The sequence below is a fragment of the Rhea americana genome, unplaced genomic scaffold (genome assembly GCF_003343005.1).
Source record: "Rhea americana isolate MKP2758 unplaced genomic scaffold, rheAme1 scaffold_117, whole genome shotgun sequence".
NCBI classification, from domain to species: Eukaryota; Metazoa; Chordata; class Aves; order Rheiformes; family Rheidae; genus Rhea; species Rhea americana.
The window spans coordinates 2860563-2874335 of NW_028185228.1; positions in this window are offsets into that span (position 1 = coordinate 2860563).

Here is a 13773-nt window from a genome sequence, read left to right on the forward strand (position 1 = left end):
TTGTAACCTGTTGAATATTTGCTAACTGTAGGAATTTATTTCACAAATAACTTTGTGATCTAGGATTGTGACTTAGTATAAACTGTGTAGCATTGTAAAAAGATAACAGATGAGCTGGCACCAACTCTTTGACGGCTTTGCTGTTTGGCTGTACAAATCTGCAAGGTTTCTTCCTTTACTTTTCATTTACAGTTTGAGCTTTGCAAGTAACTTGGCTCGTTACCCTAGTCTGGGTGTTGTAATGTGGGCCATATCGGAACTACTTCTCTTGCATTTTGGGTGCACGTCAAGAATTTTTCCAGAACTCTGTTCTCCCTTGGAATGAGAAACTATTCCTCCAAATAAAGTGTAATAACCAGTATTTGGATATAAAGCCTGGCAGCAGCAGGTTAAAAGTCAACCACTGAATCCTGTGCACTGGGAGACTGCATACATATATATATTTTTACCAATCTCTAACAATCCTATAAGGTGACATTGTTGGACAAGTATATTTAATTGAGGGTTTATACAAGAAATCATACCTATTCAATGTACTTAGATATATTATAGATTGTATATTGAGACAATGTCATTATTAATATAGTAAAACTTTCCATAGAACAACAGCATCACACTCCAAGCAAGGATTAATATGAATAAGTTGTAGTCAAACATCTCAGCCTATGTGTTTAGGACACTTTTGTTTTGGTTGTAATGTAACTGTATATATTGAACATGTGCCATAATAGAGAAATACATTTTACCTCAAAAGGGCAACAGGATTTACTAGGGATTGAACAAGTYTGATGAAATGCAGGGATTGTGTCATCATCGTTGTGTGCTGGTGCGTGTGCAGTCTGTTTTATGCTGAGGCAAGAATATGTCCTTTTCACTAAGTAGACATTTCTTATTAGGATTTAACTTTTCAAGTACAATGAGAAGACAGAGGATACCCCTAATACATCTGAATGGTTAAAAGTATTGCAAGACCATGTCTGAAAAGAGCGGGGTTGATTGAGAATACTCTTAACAGCTGACCACCGTGGAGGTAATAGCTCAAGCAGCCCTACCTCCAGAGCTCCATAGTACAAACGAYTTCTTCACTTCCATCATCACTGAAGTTTCAAAGTTGCCAGTTTAGGTCACCTCTCTTCTTCAGTGATAATTCCAGCTCTAAGTATTAATAGACTGTGAAGAGTTAAAAGAATGCGGAGARTGAAACCTTGAAAAAGCAGGTCTCCGAATTTAGCTGTAACTCATGTAGTAGCATCATTGGCGTTTCTCAGTTCTCCCTGTCAGCATCACCCTTGATTAGCCTAGGCGATACACAGAAAAAGATTTCATACTTTGCAGTACATTAGCAACTTTAATAAATAGTGTATGTCTTAACATGTGATTGTTTTGCCTGGAACTTGTTGACCAAGTCACTGAGTTTCCACTTGCTTAATGCTATTTTCATTATACATGTTATGAAATGYAAACAGCTTGAACTTGAGAAGTGTTTAACAGCAGCACCTCCAGAAAGGGCAGATGGAAACTGTACTTGCTTATATCTTTTTAGTCTGTCTTGCAAGTCTTCAGTGATAGAAACTGTTGTAATACCACTTCTATGCTTTGAGGGACTTAAAAGATTTATGAATTCTTACCTACTATTTTATTCAGTTGTCTTTTTCATGAGCCTTGTAATGTCATGCTGTATAGGTAAGATGTATCTCTAGTTTTACTAAGTGCCATATTTGAATGTATGTTATGCACACCCACGCTTATGGTTTGTAGAATAGTATATTGCCATAGATCTGATTCTTAAAATCCATATCAAATAAAATTCAGATCAGTAGAAACTTTTTTCCTCTAGGGGTTCCAGAATTTAGTCAGAGTTCCATGTTTATGCAAACTATGACCTGGTGGTGATCAAAATCTTTATGGATGCCTTTGGATTCATGGGCTGAAGCTTGCTGTAAACCAGCACGAAGCTGATTTTGGAATATGCTAGCTGTCTAGTCAGAAAGTGCAAAAACCTCTCAAATCCTGACAGAGCATCTTTGTAGGAAAGTATGTCGATAAGACTAGCTTCTGCAGACCAACTGATAGATTTGTTTTGTTTTTGAATCCTTTATTTAGGCACTTAGCTGCAATTTATGCAATGTATTCTGATGACTGATTTCAGCTTTAAGTTAATGAATATTAATATATTCTTTCTAGAAAGTGAAAGTAGGATATATTAAAATTTTGCATAACTAGGACCTCATCTCTCTTCAAGAAGAAGACTACTTTTTCAGTGAGATCTTTATTGTTAAGGAGTTGGGCTACCGTTCTTGTTGGCTGCAGTTTTTTTCAGCTAAAGCAAATTTTTGCAGCATTAACAGTAGTTGTGACACTGGATAAGAAATATAATTATTCTTCATATGCTCTCAGTATTCTTTGCAGGCATTTCTCTTACTTACCAGGGTTCATATTAAACAGGATTTCTACCTTTCCCTTGTAGAAAATCTGTATAACTAGGTCAATTTTTAATAAATGAAATTTGGACTGAGAACGTTTTTCCAATCTTTATTATCATAGGAGGTGATATTCAATTTTTATAGCAGAATTGAAGTGCTAAAGATAGAATTCAAAGGAAGCACTTTTATTTCTTATCTTTGTTGTATATTGGGTAGGACTAACTTTGCTATAGTTATGCATGCCGATATGCATATATCAAGAAAGAAAATTCTTGCAATATGAAGAACTTAGTGGAAAGGCTAAATACACCTGTCCAACCAGCTAGGTAGAAAAAAAGGAACAAGAAAAAAAAGTGTAAAAATTGACAGTTTCAGGCCTTTAATGAGATCTAAAAGTGTCCACTTAAACTGTGTCTCTTCTATGAAACAAATGTTTAAAATATATGGAGAAGTAATGGAAACTTTCATGCTTAAAACCTTGATTCTGTTGCCAAAGATATTAATAATCTGTTGGTTTTATGAATTGACTGACCGGGAACAAGTCCCACTAAACTGCAACAGATCCACAGACTCCAAATAGTTATTTCTTGCAAAGTAGCTTTAAGATAATTATGTCCTTATTGAAAAGGTAATTTCTTAAACAATATATGTTGCAAGATGTTGCAAAAGTCACGAAAGATGTTCACAGAGATAAGCATAAACTAAATACAGAATTAAAGAAAACAGGAGTCAAAGGCACCTCAAGAGGTCAGCTGCACTGATAAGTGGAAGAACCAATTTGCTTTAATTGTATTTTTCTTCAAGAATTGTTTTAATTCAGTACCTTGCATGGAATGTTCTATGTATTGTTTAATCACAGTTACAACAAAACATAAGAACAATACCAGAAAAAATTGTAACGTGACTATATTTTGTTCATATCTTTTTCTATTTATCTGTTCTGTTCGGGAAATTAAAAAGTTCACCAAGCATCATAAGAATTACCTTTCAAAATTGCCTGGGAAACATTTTCCAATAAGCCTTGGTCATATCACTGTTATGTTGTTTCCATCATTACTGTGGTATATATTTGTCAAGAATCTTAAAAAAGTCATATTTAGAAGAGCATGGAAAAGAGAAAATCTTCAAATTAGCCTTCAGGATTATGTATAAAATCCTAAAAAAGCTTTTTAGATTGCTTTGAATTTGGTTTTGATAATCTTTGTCTGCCTATGGGAAATTGCTGAGCTATCAACAACATTGGGTACCAAGACAATTCTGTAAGATAAATATCAGTGTGAAAAGCAAGAGTCTCAAAGCATTGTGCTGAAAAATCACTTAAGCACATGGTTAGCTGTACAATGTCCTTTTACTGAATAGCATTTTGTGAGTAGTTTACAAGTTTGTATTTGTGGTACTGAATRTAGTGCTTTGATTCACAAAATTCAAAGCATGCTTTGAAATCAAGAAAATAATTGTTATCCCATTTCTCAGGTAGCAAAATAGAAATACAGTGAGATAGAGACATTAAAATCTCAATACAAGACATTCATATTAYGTTTATGTACAGCAAGAATGATACTCTGATCACTCAGTTTGGTTTGAACTGAAGAAAAGAAGATARTATCTGTCCCTATTCTGTGTGAGGACCGTCTGCCTGTTGATTCACAGCTGTCTCTAGACTCCTTGGAAATCTCCTGAGTATTATAGCTTGAGAGCTTTATAAACCAGGAATGATCTGCTTGCCTGTGGAATTAAGTCTGAACGTACATGCTTTGTGCTGAGTAAGTGGTGAAAAGACAGTATATCCCCAAATGAAATGCCTTTGTTCTCTACGTGATTGATAAAAAAGGCACTTTGAATAACTCCAAAGGCAGATCCTGGCTGCCCAGGAAAGAAGTCTCAGCCAGGGAAGATCCCCTTCTGYTGGCCCTGAAAGATACATACTCTGGCATTGACAATACAGGGAACATTTGCTTTTCATTTAGAGGTATTCTTAAATGACCTCAAATGACAATGCAAGCTAGGGAGATATGATCCCACATCCTTCAATACCTTGTGACCTTCAATGAATCTTGTGTCAGTTGTCTGTATCTAGCACATTAACTTGGACGTATCCTTCATTCTACATTTCAGCTTTCAGTTGTATGGGAAATTTTTGAGTATCAGCTTTTGAAATCTTGATTTGTTCCCTTCATATGGCTCTGTTGTCACAAAATAACACTGATCTCTGTTGGTTTGCAGAACTTACAACATGATTTTACTGTTAAAAAAAAAGAAAGAAAACAACAACTTGTGATATGCTGGATATACTGTACAGTTGAAACGGAGGTCACAAACTCTCACTACTTTGTCATTCATACTCCAGTATTTAGTGGGAATAAACTGCTCTARTTGATACCAGACATATCAAACTTGAAAGAAAGTTGAAAGAAAAAGGAARAAAAAGAGAAACTTCTGCAGAAATTCAAAATCTGAACTGAGGGTSTCAGAGTGGAATTCAAATGGGAGGAAGCAGCTGGATATTGGCAAAATGTATAGACCGTGCCAAGGGAAGATGTTGATGCTTCTTATGGCACCGTATTTCAAAGCTAAGTTATGTTAATACATAACCAAATTATTTGTCTGTGGGAATCCTGGTTAGCCAGCTCTTTTTTTTTGAATAATTCACTTACAACAAGTCTTTTCTAAAAAGAGGTAACAAAGCTTCTATTTGCTGTTAGCAGATAATTCACTTCTAGGGTACTGATATATTTGAACAGCAAAAAAATGGCTGGGGTTAATTAGGGTCTGTATTTGATATGGAAATGCCACTGTGTTTCCTTAGAGAGGCTGCTTCATCATCAACACACAGCAGTGCCAAAAGGCAAGTATTTCAAATCAAGTCCCTTGGTTAATAAAAAATTAAGGGGAGAAAAAAAGCAAGGGAAAAGATAATAAAGAAAGATAAAAAAAAAATGAAAACAGAAGCAAGCCTGTACTGGAAAGTGAAATGAATGGCATAAATGATGTGAAAGAACTTGTACAAAAACTTYCATGGAGTAAATCATTAGGCCTTCTTGTGTCTCCCATCTATATTAAGAACAGAGTTACCCTTTTTCACCCTGTTTGCCTTCTATGGTCCTGATGGAGTTTCCTGAATCTTTAGAAAATACTTTGAAATATCCTGTAAAATAATCAGGAGCTACTGTTAACTGAGTACCAGTTAACCATGAGCCATGAGTCACCATGGCTTTAATGGATCAGTGTATTTCAGTAGATCTTAACTCCGAGATGGGCCCTGGGCCTGGGCACCCAAAGGGATATGCAAAACAGGGTGTCCTACCTGGATGAATGCTTGCYTTCAGAGGTCACGAGGAGAGAGAAGGGAAGGGGCCGTGCACCAGGAGGAAAAGGCAGAAGGTCTATGGAGAAAAGGACAACAGGGAACGGGAGTGAACAACATCCATTCTTTAAATGTATTGGTGAGGGAGCCTTTCCCTTGCTCTGTAATCAGTATAGAAGAGGCCTTATAAACCCCATTGCATATCTGTCATCATCAGGGAGAGAGAATGTCTTTTCCTCTTCACAACACGAACTGTTTTTTGGATATTTTTAAACATGMTATATATGCTGGGCTTGAATTGTCTCCGCTTCTGTTGTTTCCCCTGGGGCTCTGGGGATGTGGCTATCCCATAGCGTGTAGGAGCTGGGAAGCTAACTTCACAAGCCTGTCTCAGAGGAAGAGAAGGAAGGGATGGATGCTGCAAGCCCTGCTGCAGAGATTATTTCATATGAGAATTTAGTGCTTGTTTGGATTAAAGTCTGTCTTGCCTTGGCATCAATATCTGCGGCTGCTCTGTTTAGAAAGGCCCGTGAGTAAAGTGGTGCAGGAACGTTCTCCAAACACTTAGGTGTCTTGTGCTAATTATACAGCCTTCAAGCTGTGGCTGGTGATCTCTGTCCTGTGTCTTTAAGCAGTTCTGCTGGTGGTGTTAATAGTAGCCATTAGTCACTCAGAGTCCAGATGATTTAAAGGAAGCTGACATCTTTGAACATCATGCTTACGTCTAAAAATATTTAATTGGTGATTGTTACAAGTAACGCCTAAGATTTTGGTAACTTAGAGATTCAGGGTTTGGTTGCATTGTATCCTTGATGAGATTTAGTGTATAATCACTTTCCCTTAAATATGGTTTTCCCTGAGGTTCATGTGGATCTTTCACGCATCARTGGCAGAAAGAAATTGCATTAAATACTAGAAAATGTGATTCTAAAGCTATTATTGCATTCAGAGGGGCACATGTAGAATGCCTGACACTATTTTTAAAGAATTTTGTTTTACGGTTAACTAGGTCTCAAATTGACAGTAATGCTTCTCTTAAATTGGCTTATTCTCTAGCTCTTTCACCCTGTGGACTGTTTTGTGAAAGGCATCCTGCAAACCTTTCCCAGCTCTGCATCTTTTCTTCTCTTACCCCCTTGCATTCCACAATGTCCTGTTTTCTGTACATATTTTGTTCTGTGAATGACTGGAGAAAACTGTAAAACCACTGATGATCTGCAGACTAGAGCCTGAGAACCGCTATTTAAATATTTACCTTATACAAATCTGTGGTGATGGGGTGAAGTGGAAAATGGGAACAACAACTGACCTCATCCATAGAGGAATACAAGAAAGACTCTGGCAAAGAGTTCCTAAAGGTGTAGGTAGACAATCACCTGAGACAGCTGTTGTGATTTAAGTTGTTACCTTCCACTGACTGTTAATTATCACCCCTCAGCTGGGAAATATAGCCCCAACACTTAAGCAACAGTGGATTATGGAAGTACTTCTGTTTCAGTGAAGGTTGTCAACAACTCACACTAACCCATCTGATTCTGTACTCATGCAAATTTATAAATATTCATGCAATCTATTGATACACCTCTGCTACGTGGATGGTGATTAACAGCTAGTTGTGGCAACATCTAAAATTGCTGTAGCTAGATTGGCTATCTGTGCCTTAAGGCTCTAGTGATCTGTAGAACCTGCTTAGTGGTAACCACTAAATACATTTTTTGCATGCAACAATCTACTTTGGAGCCTTACAGGAAATACTACAGCACCTATCAAAAATTAAATTACAGAAGTAATTTGCAGAGAGTGCTCATATCCTCAGGATAAATTTTTGTTTTTTTGTTTCTCAATTTAGTACTGTTAGGACTCAGGGGGTCTGAGATTTGTTATGCCGGGACAAGTCTATCAATCGTGTTCTCTCTACGTATATTTTCGAAAACTAATCACTTTTCACAACTTGTTGTCAGTTTAAATTTTATTCTTGGACCTAGCAAGAAGGTTACTTTTGGTCTGTTGTGTTCTGATGTAAAATCTGAAGATTAAGTAACTTTGTGAAACATGTCACTCTTTATATTGTATATTTAAATACCATCAGTTCTCTGTGATCAGTGGGCTACTTTGGAAAGTACTCCTACTTTAAATCATTGTTGATTACTGAGGAAGAATGACATTCTGTTAAATAAAATATGACCAAATGCAATTAAAATACACATATATTTTTGTGTTTGTACATGGGAGTATTTGTCTGCTTGCTTGTGCTAAAATATGAATGAAGGAAATATTTTAATTGAATGAACCATAACTATTTTTATCAACTTTTTGAAAGAAAAATGAGAAATAACTGAGCATGTAAGTTTATTCTGGTAACATCGTATGTCTCCAAACTCCATGCCTCCCTGCTCAATGATAAGTTTTAAAGAGCTCGTGTATTCCATACTTGCAATACATCATAGGGTGAGCTGTCACTTCTTGGAAGTCTACAGGTCATGAAAGCTCTCACAGATGAAAATCATGCAGAAATATAGTACAAGGAAAACTTTTTTTTTCCCCAAAGATCTTTATTCCTCTTCTTTCTCTCAACTTTTTTCATACCTTTTTCCCTAGCATTATGTCATATTTGTTACCTTTTCTTTTGAGCTCACACTAGTCATTTTAGCTCTGCATAGAGATGCCAGTTTCTTCAGAGTGATATTATTGTTGCCAGGAAAGAGTAACCAGAGTAAGACAAAACAGATTTTGTGAAGCTGAAGCTATGCCTGCAGAACAAACATATTTCACTCTAGATTTTTTTTTTTTTTTTTTGACAAGGGGAAAAACAGTAAATGATAGTTGTGAGTTTATGTGCTTCTCCAATGTTCTTGCTGTAGTATTCCTCCCTTGCATATGGCATATGGACAGTTAATCACTTTTCCTGCACATTTTCTATGTCTTAACTTTGGTTTACAAAGATTAAAAAAATAGGCTGCAACAGTTTTCTATTTCACATATAATCTCAGTGATATTCTCAGGAGCCTTCCTTATTTGAATTTTACAAGGTATAACTTAACAAGAAGAAGCATAGATTGCCTGATTACCATGAAAAAATACTGATGGTGTCTTTTCCCCATGGAAATGTAGTCTTTCAGTTCCCAGGGACAGTTGTTGTATCCCGTATGTAAGCAATTGCTGTGCAAGGGTCCGTTCCATCATTACAAATGCAGCAGCATAGACTTTCATAAGGGGTCCAGCGCAGCTCTCACTCTGCTCCTTTTGAGATGAATCACACATCACTTACTGAGCAGAATTAAAGTTCCAGAAAGCTGGTTTGATTTGCTACAATACCTCATCGCAATGCCTCAAGTTACAACCACTGGGAGCTTGTTCGTTGCCAGATTGCTTTCTCCTGAAAACAGTGTGATCCCGTGTGTGTGTGTGTGTGTGTGTGTGCGTGTGCGTGCGCTTGTGTATGTACATGTCCACTTGTCCTCCTCTGCTCCCATTCTGGATCCCATTTACTAATTTCAGTTATCTCCGGGAGAAAGACAGAAAGAGGCTTCAAACCTTGCACATAGATCGAGGTGGGCATGCATAATGTGACCCAGCAGACTGGGAGGCCCTGATGGAGGAGATGCGGGAGCTGGCTGGGGTGTGCTGCAGCTCGCAGCCACTCCTCTGCCACGACTGCCTGCCAGAACTGTGGGGTGGAGGATGGAGCAAGATGTGCTGAAAACCTATGCTAGGCTTGCATGCGCAGTGTGTGCCTGTGTCTCCCAGTTTAGATGTGTGGTACCACAAAAAGAGGCAGCTGGGCAGAGGGGAGCAATGCTACCAGTTCCTGGGCTGCGTGCAGAGTGAGCTCACGCTGTTGGACACCAGCATGTCTGCAATGACAGGAGATCTGACGTGTGATGCAGCCAAAAAAGAGGGTGTCAGCATAACTCCCACCTGCCTGGAGACTTGGTCAACAGGATGCGTAGGAGCACTGGAGACTCAGCTGGAGAATTAATTACCAATCATGCAACCACAGCTTCAGTGCAGCCTACGATAGCCCTGCAACTATGTAGGCCAGAGCAGTAGATAGCATGACTAGCACATGTTTACAAAGTTCAGAATTCTCTATGGCAGTAGAAAAGGAAGTATTTGGTCTCACACAGTGCTGGTTTCATTCTCATAGGCAATAGTAGTAGAGAAAAATAACATTTGGCCTTCTAGACAAGTATCCATGCCTAACTGGTCAAAAACACTTATAGCAACTGAACCTTGACTGACATAATGTTCCTTCCCCTCTAGACAGATTACTAGCTTGTCAAGCAGTTTGCTTTCCTTTAATCCATCATTTCAACTATTGAAAACTCTTGAGATTAAAACCTGAAAAAGTACATGCATTTGAAAAAATTGTCACAATGGTCAACATGGAGAAAACATTTTTACACTATCCTTCTTCTATTCACACCTGGAACGTTTTCACTTTTAGTTTTCACTTTTTTCTTTTAGTGAAAAATTTAATACCTTTTCTCTTCCCAAGTTTTCACAAGACAAAAGAAATTATTTCATAGTAGTGAAATATCATTGTTTCAATTTTATTTCTAGTGATAAAGTTATTGAATATAGTTAGTCATATGATTTGGCACTAACAGTTTTTATTTGAATTTCTGAAAACAAAAACATTTCTTCCTCGTGCAGCAACAAGTTGGAAATAGGACTGACCTCACTAAATCCAGTCCTCAAAGTCATTATAGAAAGCCTAACCCATATGAAGACGCTGTGATTTAAATATTGATCTTAATGAGAAGAGTCATTTTTTTTCTTTCAATTTGAAGTATGTCTATAAAATATGAAGCTTTCTATTAAGTTTCTAAATTACCACTGTAGTGGAAAATGACAACATGATCAAAAGCTTTGAGGTTCCTTATTTTTTTTAATGAATATAAACTTTTTACAGTTCAGACCAAGCTATCAAGAAATAGAAGAAAAATAGCCTAAAATCTTTATGTGGTGGGTCTAAAGCACTAAGCAAAGCTGAGATACACTCCTCTGCACCAGACTATCAACTTAAAAATTTCTAGACATTAAGGCTTTACATTATTATTAGATTTTCATAATGCTCATATAACAAAGACCTCAAGGAAAAATAAAACAATTTGTGTGCAGAGACCGAAGAACCAGAAAACAAAAAAAGGAACTAGTGAGCCGCAGCTCTTACTATCTTCCTTGACCGCATTCCTCACACATTTGATTTTACCTTCTTATTCTTCAAAAAACTTCAGAAAAGCCAGGGATCTCACCCCACACTGTGCATCAGGATGATTTTATCAGTAACTTGCACATTCCTCCTGCCCAAGCCTGCTAAACCTTAATAGTTTCTTATGATATGATAGTGTCATTACCTCTCAACTATTTCAAAGCATTTATGGACTGAGCTTGTCATGAAATAAAGCTACAGCACAGACGAGAGTATTTGGAAAAAAATTTTGTAAAAAAGACCTGTCAAGTACGCAGGCTCTTCAAGAGGTATGCTTTGTAGCCGCTTTGGGGGATCACGATCTTTAAATCATGGAGGTAAGGAAAGGGTGAAAGGGATACATCTGCTAGATATGTATGCAAAACAGCTGATTTAATAAGAGACTGTGCWGTGAAAAAGTGGCTTCAGCCTTTTCTTAAATTCTTACTGTGAGAAAACTGCTCTGTTATCAGTCTTCAGTCAAATGTAAAGGCTGTTGCAGTAGAGGCTGTTGCAGTACAAYGTGAATTAACTAAAAATCAAGCATTAATTGAGACTGACCTCAGCTCTTGTGAACAACATATACAGACACTTGCTGTTTTTGTGGGGKATCTTTTGGGGGTTTTCGAGGAAAGTGGGAATGCACCTTGTTTTTTCACTTCTCCATTTTCTCTGAGGCTTACTGCCTTAATTTTTCTCTACCCATCTCCCTGTAGCTATGAAAAGAAGCAAATGGATCTAATACATAGGAATTTCTTTATTCTTCATTTCTTTCCAGTTTTCTTCTTCTAGACTGAGTCTGTTTTTGTGTAGTTTTTTTTAGGGAAGGTGGAGAAATTAGTCTTTTTTTCCATTCCAATGTAAGTTATCAAATTGTGTTTTCAGAAATGAGCAGCTGCACACGTTTATTTTTGACTATTTGATCCYGCCAGTTTATTATTCAAAGATCAGCTGTTTGAAATGATTAAATGCAAGCATCTCAGAAATGCATAATGATACCAATTTTCTGCTTAGTTTCCTTCCCCTGGAAGCACCTTATCAGTGCAATATAAAGCCCAAGATGACAGCAATTTACACCTCTGCAGAGACAATAAAATGMAAATAGCATGGTTTAACTTGAGCATTTTCCTTGGAAATGATTAATTTTACCTTCTCATTACTTTCTCTTGTGCAAAAATTATGTACTAATAAGATGACTGCTGCTGTTTTGGGTTTTTTTTTTAGCTCAGATAATAATTTTTCTATTACAAATGACTGTTAGGGAATGCTGTATGTCGATTGAATACCCCATAATGAAACGGCACTAACGTGCTGCATTTCACCACTACTAGTTCCTAGAATGATGCTTGTGTGGCTTTCAGATTACYGAAGCGAGTTTCATTATGGGGTGAAGTCACTAAAGAATGAGGCCAAGCACAGCTCCTCGAATTTGATTTGAGAAACATGGAACTCTTATAAATGGTACCTTATATTTATCTGTTTTTTTTTTCACATAGTCTCACAGAAGAAAAGTACTGCACCCTAGGGAGAAAAATATTAGTGCTATCAGAGAAATCATTTTGAAAAGGCAGAGAACATAACTGCCAAGTTTCCTGAGCTGGAAGAGATTCCCAAAAGGATGTTTCTTTCGAAAAAAAAAGACAAAACAAAACAAAACAAAACAAAAAAAACATGGACTTGCAGCATTACTGGTGTTGATTTTAATATTTTAATTTGAACTCTATTTGCAAAACTGTTTTGACTAAATTGGCATTTTAGTCTTTGATTTTCCTTCTTAAAATGACTTTCATTTAAAATTTGATTTTATGACAGTATATCAATAATGAAAATGATTAAATTTTTTTTATCACACCCATTATTCTGATTATTAATATTAAAATATCGATATTATTGAGCCTGAAATATTAACAATAACTTTTTTGAAGGAAATTTAAAATTGTGTGTGGGGGGGTTGTTTTGTTTTTTCCTTGTTATCAGAATAAACTCAAATGCCAGATTGCCAGTGTTTCCCATGGAAGAGAAATTCTTAGATTCAACCTGCTCTGTTGCTTGACTTCTGTCAAAATAAGTCATAGACAGCCAATACATATTGACTCCTTTCACTGATTCACTCAAAGGTTAAAGAGAATAAAAGGACACTTTGAGGCACTTACTTGCTGATTTATTGAAATAGAAAAATAATCAGATCATTAATTTCTGTCTTAAAATGTGAGACTAATCTTCTGAAAAGTTTATCTTGGACTTGCACCTTTTCTATAAGTTTGATCAACTCACCCTTCAGCTTTACTGCCTCTATAACATCTGCAGCCAATGAGGTCCATAATTCCAGAGTGCCAATGATTAATGTAATTCTATTTGAATTCCTTATAGCAGCAGAGTAAAAGGGATCATGAGAAATTGCCTACATTTGTGTGATCAGGCAGAGAGGGAGCGGATTGTTTTAAGCYTTCAACTTCTTTTCTGTTGCAAAGTTTTGCTAGTTCTAGTTCCACTTAGATGGCCASAATGTTTCCAAGAAGCATTTCCCACTGAAGAAAAGTTGAAACATTCCTTGAAACATTTCTATTTCATCAACATTTTCAAAGTAAAGTTTTGAAACCTTTTCAATAAGTTTATTTTGATGTTACATTTTTCCTTCTGAAGTAATGTTAGTCAAAACAATGATGTAAAATATTTCTACTTCAATGTGGATATTTTATTTTATTAAAGMTTTTGCAATTTTTACATTTCATTATGATTTGAGACAAATGTAATTTAAAAATTTTATAATTTGTTTTGAAAAAAAAGATTCATTTTTATTTTTGGTTTAGAACACCTTTTCTAGTTTGCTGTAGATTAGAATCATAGAATCA